Here is a 7,547-nt window from a genome sequence, read left to right as displayed (position 1 = left end):
CGTTTACCACTTGCTCACTGCCAATTTCCTTAGTTTTCTTAGAGGTTTCATCAACTCTTACATTGATGCTTTCCATAATTCTCTAAGTCCTATTGTTGAAACATTTGAGAGCTTTGCTCTTGGTGGAATATCCTAGGAATATTCCCTCATCACATTTCACATCAAATTTTCTCTGGTGTTCACTCCTCTTGATGTAACATTTGCTACCAAACACTCTAAAGTAGATAACCATAGGTGTCTTACCGGTCCAATACTCATAAGGAGTTTTATCCTTACCTTTCTTAATGAGTACCCGGTTCATTGTGTAGACTGCAGTGCTCACCGCTTCTCTCCAAAAGGTGTGAGCTACCTTTCCTTAAATCAACATGGTTCTAGTTGCTTCAACCACAGTTTGGTTATTCCTCTTTGCTAGGCCATTCTGCTGTGGAGTCCGAGGGGCAGACAATTGCCTCTTGATGCCATGTTCTTCATAGTACTTGTTGAATTCACCGAAAGTGAATTCCCCTCCTTGATCAGTTCTTAGGAACCTGATCCTTTTACCGCTTTCCTTCTCCACTAATGCTCTGAAAGCTTTGAACTTTACAAAGGCTTCAGACTTGTCTTTCAAGAATGTGACCCACATCATTCTTGAATAGTCATCGATGATAATTATGAAGTACCTATCACCGTGCACACTTCTAGTTTTCATAGGACCACACAAATCAGTATGCACAAGGTCAAGCAAGTTGTCAATAGTGAAAGATTTACCTTTAAAGGTTGAGGAAGATAGTTTCCCCAATTGACACTCTCTGTACAAGGTATTATCTAGTTTTCTTAGCACCGACAACCCTCTAACTACCTTGATCTTACTAGCCTTCATAATGTTATCAAAGTCTACATGGCAGAGTCTCCTATGCCATATCCAGCTATCATCAAATTTAGCCATAAGACATGTACTTATATTTGCATTCAGCTAAAATAGGTTACCTTTGGTCTACATGTCGGTGGCCACCAATTCACCATTCTTTCCTTTGATTTTGCAAACTCCATTCTTAAATTTCAGAGTGAGGCCATTGTCATTTAGCTAGGCAACACTTAGAAGGTTGTGTCTAAGACCATCAACCCAATACACATTGTCAGCACTACTCTTTCCATTCAGAGAGATCGACCCTCTGCCTTTGACCATGCATGGTGCATCATTGCCAAAGTGAACCACACCACCATCATACTCCTCCAAGGATAGAAACTTTCTCTGGTCACGAGTCATATGGTGAGAACAACCATTGTCAATGATCCACTATTGGAATTATCGAACCGGGAGACAAAGCCTTCTTGTCTGACACATCTTCCTTGACAAAAACAAACACAAATATCTTCATTTTCTTCATCCTCTGATTCTTCATCTATGACACCTTCATCAACTACCACAAAACAGTTTCTCCGGTTTCCTCCTTTGAATTTCTTGAACCTTTCCGGTTTGTCCTTGTTGTCGCCATTAGGACAGTTTATAGCAATATGTCCTATCCGGTTACAAGAAAAGCATTTCAAAGGTAGCTTACCTCTGTATTTGCCAGTTCCTTTAGGAAGTTTCCTGGAAAGGAGAGCTTCAAATGCCATCAGAATCTCCTCATCATCCATTTCTCTACCATGTCTTGGTTCACCACTAGTGCTAGCTTCTTTTCCTTTTCGGGATGGTACTGTAAAAGCTTTAAAAGTTGATTCAGTCTTTTGAACACTGCCATCAAAACTATTTAGCTCATAGGATGTCAACTTTGCAATGATGGAGTCTAGGGATACCTTAGTCTTGTCTATTGATCTTAGTTCCTAAATAGCAGCAACCCTTATTGCATAGACCGGCAATAGGGATCTCAAGACTTTGCTTACCACAGTGGAATCTTTTATTTTACCACTTGCACTCTTGATATCTCCAATAATGGTTTTTATTCTTATTCCATACTATTGAATGGTCTCACCTTCAACCATCCACATATCTTCAAACTTCCCTCTAAGGCTTTCTTCCTTAGCCTGTTTTACATGCTCATCATACCTCTTTGGGATTTACCTTATCCTGAACATCAATAAACTCAATGTCAGATAAACTACTAATTAGGGCTTCCATAACTTGCCCATTCTCCTACATCTCTCTCTTTTGGTCATCAGTGAGAGTACCGGTAGGAGAAACATAGGCAGTCTCAACATAGCTCTAGTGTTGAGCACCCATGCTTCTGATGTATATCTTCATTTTATCTTTCCATATACTAAAATTTTCTCTGTTAAACTTTGGACCTTCCCTCTTCATCATTAGACTAGGATCTTTACCTCAAGCGGTTAAGCTTATAGCACAGAGGACTTGGAGGATGCTCTAATACCAATTGATAACTCAATGATGAATGGATAGTACTAACCCGGTACTAAGAGGGGGGTGAATTACTACAGACAAAAATATAGTCCTAAATCAGTTTGACAGCAGACACTTCAAATGATTGGCAAACAATGACACCAGTTTGAAACAGAGTGCAACCAGTAAAGCTAAGAATGACTGAGACAAGCATTAACTGGTCACTCACTTAGCTTTTCACTTAACTCAAGACTACACTACCATTTCACCCTTATGCATAAATAGGTAATCTATCATGAGATCATAATAATAGCTAGTTCAACATGTTTTATTGACAGGCATAAAACACAAAACCATCATATGCTTGACAGACAATAGAAAAGCATCACAAGATAAAAGAATCACACATGACACACATATTTTTCACGTGGAAACCCAACTGGGAAAAACCATGGTGGGGATGAATACCCACAAGCTATTTTTGAACTCTTTAGAAGTTTGCTCTATTAGGAGCCTGGTCCGGTTAGAGACATTACAATAGGTTCTGCTAGGAACCGATCCTGTTAAGGATCACCCTGTTAAGGGATGGCTAGAATACCCGATTAAGGGTTAAACCCTATTAAAGGTTACCTTGTTAGAGGATTTCAAGAACTCAATAGCTAAAGGATTTCGAACTCAATAGATTTGAATTACCCCGTTAAAGGATTTACAGCAAGCCGGTTAAGGCTACCCTGTTAAGGGATTTTCCAACTGTTGAGGTGGTTAGAGATCAACAGGTATTACAATGATCTGGTAACAGCACTCAATGCCAATGCAGATCTGCTCAAGCTCCTCTTCACCTTCTGCACTTACACTCTGCAGGTATCACTTCTCTCCTTTTGGTCTGGCAAGAATCACGTATCCCTTCTCTTGGATACACACACACAACTTTTGCCAACAACCTCAGAAAGAGACACAACATCGACCTTATAGGAAAGATAGGTTGGTAGCATAAACCCTAAACCCTAAACCTATTAGGTTAAGCAATTCAAACAGTTCAATCCTGACCATTGAGCACACTACATTAAATGCAACAGTTCTTGATCCAATCTCAAGACATTCTCCATCATCCATTTCCACCGATTTTATGGCGGCTGATAACCCATCACACATTATCACCATTTTATAGACTTCTCACATTCTCAAGTTAGATAGGAACAATCTCCTTCATGCAAGATCCTTTACGCGCACAAGGCTTACATGGCAACACGATCTATTCTTTGTTACCATGCTAACTCATCACACAAAGTCATTGGTTGAGCCACACAAGCTTGAAGCACTTAAACCGGAAACCCTAAAGTTGAGACTACCAACCGGTAGTCATACAATACTTCCATGTGCCTGTTCTCATAACTATATGCTGGTTCATCATGAACAAACACACCGCTTCACTTTGGCACAAATGCCAGTTCACAATGTTCTACCGGTTCTCTCATATGCCGATTCTCACTTCTTCAGCATATTGACATCAATGACAACATACAATGTCATTATGTTCTCATACCGGTTCACATAATGCCAACAAATATATGGTGGACACACGATAAATTTAATTGTTTCGCCTACACTCTCCAATGTTACCTTAATAGATGACCTTAATTCTCCTATAGGCATGTGAAGATTTGTTAGCCAGGGGGACCCAATTCGCCTGACATCTTGTCGACACGTGTCTCCATTCACCCCAACTTTCGCCAACTATATTGTATTCGGCTATTATTTGGACGACCTATAATCGACTCGAAAAATTACATGTCGTATTTGGACGACCTATAATCACCTCGAAAATTACATAAGTCGTGTTATAGTTACGTGGGATTCACCAAATATTTGTATACCATATAAAATTCCCACGGAATTTTCCATATAAGGATTGGTATAAATACATGCAAAGATCAGATCTATCTCAACACAATTTGGTGGGTTCTAGGCTTTGAATTCTGATCAATAGCGAAGTTTCAGACCAAGGAAAATCATTGTTGTTGAGTCATTGACTGTATTGGCGACTGCTAGTGACCTAAAGCCTAAAGGTGAGCAATCATATTTTTGAAGTGGTATATTATACATTATAGCCTATTATTGCTTCTTCAGCAAATTGATATATTTTGGTAGCCTTTATTTCGTTGGAGATGTCGAACAGGAAGAGGGGTAGGAAACCTGAATGTGGGGAAGGCCAGGAGAGGCCAACAAAAAGAAGAACGTTGTCTTCGTACTTTGGCATTGGATGTGAAAATCAGGAAGGTACATCATCACAAGTACAAGTACAAAATTCACCACCTGCACCGCATGTTGAAGACGGCGACGAACTTGATATCTCAGATCAGGATGATCTTGAAGAAGATTATCTGGTAGATACCCAAGTTAGCCGAAATGATATAATCGACTTGGGTGATAATGCCATTGATGATAATGCATGGAAGGGGAAAAGAAAAGCCATATCAAAAAAGGGTGAACCACAATCAAAAAAGGATAAGGAGTGGGATATTTCAATGAGGAATTTTTAAATTAATTGGGCATCAAAGTATCCATTCATTGAACTAGTCGAGAATACAATTGAAGGTGAGCCTCTAATAGAATGCAGGTGTAAGATTTGCACTTGGAAACATAACAAGGAAATTAGGTTGCAGCTAAAATTTGATACCATAGAAAAGAATATGGGTAAAGTTTATGAAAAATAAATGATAGACGGGGTTGAAAAATCAGTGATAAGATGGAAAACAAAGGATGAATGTAATCATGTGAGGAATTCCGAAGAGTATTATTTTCATGAGAAATTACAGATGAAGCCTACTGAAGTTAAAGGTTCTATTGAAGTTGTTTTTGGAAAAGCAATGCAAATAGAACAATTAGGAAAAGCTATTCAGTTAAGCGTTGTTTTTCATATTTTGAGCAAAGGGCGTGCTATGACAGATTTCCCATCAATTAGTGGTTTATCACACTTTTTGAAAGTTCCTAACTATCCTAATAGACATTGGTCAGTAAACAGTGGATGGGAATGGGCAAGTTGTCTTGCTGAGGTTGAAAAAGAAGATGTACAGGAAAAAATAAGAGAGTCAAACTTCATTGCATTTTCCTTAGACGAAGTTACCGCAGTAGACAATACTTCATGGGTATGCATGCATGTTTATACTGTAGAGAATCATACCTGCCAACCTCATCTACTATCTGTTGCTAAAATAAAGGAGAGTGCGACAGCGGAAAATTTATTTCAACTAGTAAAGAGAAGTTTAATTGAATATGGAGGTATGGATGACATGACGGTAGCCAAAAAATTGGTTTGTGTTGGAGTAGATGGAGCTTCAGTAATGCAAGGTCATAGGAATGGACTTTGTACAAAGATTGAAACTTCATTTGCACTGTACATTACTGCAATTCACTGCATGGCTCACATTATGAATCTAGCTTTTCGAATTGTGAGCAAGTTTGCTTTGGTTAAAAAAATTAAAATTTTAATCAGAGAGCTCTACTCACACTTCTGTCGAAGTCCCAAGCAATTTATGGAATTTCAAAACTTTGCTGATGGATTAATTGATGGGAACAAGCTTCTTAAGGATAATGATACCAGATGGATCTCTTTGGATGGTCCAACGCATCGAGTGTTTTCAGAATATCCATCCTTGATTGGACTATTTCACACAACTCGCGATGAATCAGATCAACTAAAATTTTCTGAACTTCTTGGCAGGTTAAGTAATTTAGAGACATATTATGAGGAATATTATGAAGGCTGCCCAAAAAAGAGCTTTGTATATTGTGGAATATTATGAAGGCTGCCCAAAAAAGAGCTCTATATATTGTAGAATATTATGAAGGCTGCCCATGCTAGAGGAAATGAGGAATATTATGAAGGCTACCCAAAAAAGAGCTCTGTATATTGCAGAATATGCTACGCTGCATAAGATGACATGCCTGACCCTCGACAATCTCTATCGAAATCAACCAACACTATCCTGATGAAAAATTGTTAAGTGGCGGACACTCACAGATTTGAACAATCCTGATAACTTTTTAAAAATCGGTGCAGACGGGGAGGTATGTGCCAATGTACGAAGAGTTGAGATACCAATGCACCTCTATGCCACGGTCGACCCCGAGGAACCAGGAAAGCGCCCTAGGAAGAAACTAGCAAGAGTTACAAAGGAAGATTTTGACAAGATTGTTGATACTGTAACTACTTCTGTGAAGAAAATTGCACATGATCTTTTCTCACAAATTAGAAGCAAATTCCCTCATGACAACCTACTCGAAGCCATGTCTATTATGTTTCCTCATAATTGGACCCTCAACAGTGCATCTGATTTTCGAAGTAAGCTACTAACTTTGGTAGAACAATTTTGCATATCCAGAGAATTTAATGGAGTAACTATAAATGGAATATTAGACAAAACTCATCTTCAAGAGCAATCAGCTCGTTTTGCATACACTATGAAAGAACAATATGCCAAAATGAATAACCCCCGTGAAGAGGGATCAGTAACAAGGGTTTGGAAATATATAGCTGAGAACAAATCCTTGCGTGATTCAATGCCAGAATATGTGAAGCTTGTTGATTTATGTCTTACCATGATATTGGGTTTGGTGGAAGAAGAGAGTGTTTTCAGTGCTTTGGGGTTCCTAAAATCAAAGCTAAGAAACAAACTAGACAAAAATTTGGAAAATTGCTTGAGGCTCTATACATCTAGGTATGATGTCCACACTTTTCCTTACGATAGGGCACTGCAAATCTAGAGGTCCAAATGGGAAAGAAGAGGTTTGAGCAACACTTCAAACCAAAGTGCCAATGGGACTACTGGAGCTACTGGTAGCATTGAGATGTAGTTCGGCGAAGATATGTAGACTCAGACTCAGAGTGAAGAAACCACAGATGGGAATCAAGAAAGCACTGAATTTGATGAGGATGGATGACAACTGTAAGAGATTGGTATTTATTAATCTTATTACTGTATCTCATCATTCATATTACAAAAGCATATTACTTTTTGCAATTAGAATTTAATATTGATTTGTAATTATATTTTTCAACTTTATATTTCTAGATTTAAAATAGCATAATAAAAAAAAAACCATAATGTGTTTATTGATACAGAGATGTTTATTGTTTATTTATACATGTTTGAGTCTCAAATCTGTGTGATATATTTCAGAACCATATGATACAATTCATTCAATAGTAATACACATGTCGAGAACTTAG

Source organism: Cryptomeria japonica, chromosome 8, assembly GCF_030272615.1.
Source record: "Cryptomeria japonica chromosome 8, Sugi_1.0, whole genome shotgun sequence".
Classification (NCBI taxonomy): Eukaryota; Viridiplantae; Streptophyta; class Pinopsida; order Cupressales; family Cupressaceae; genus Cryptomeria; species Cryptomeria japonica.
Note: the sequence above shows the minus strand (reverse complement) of the source record.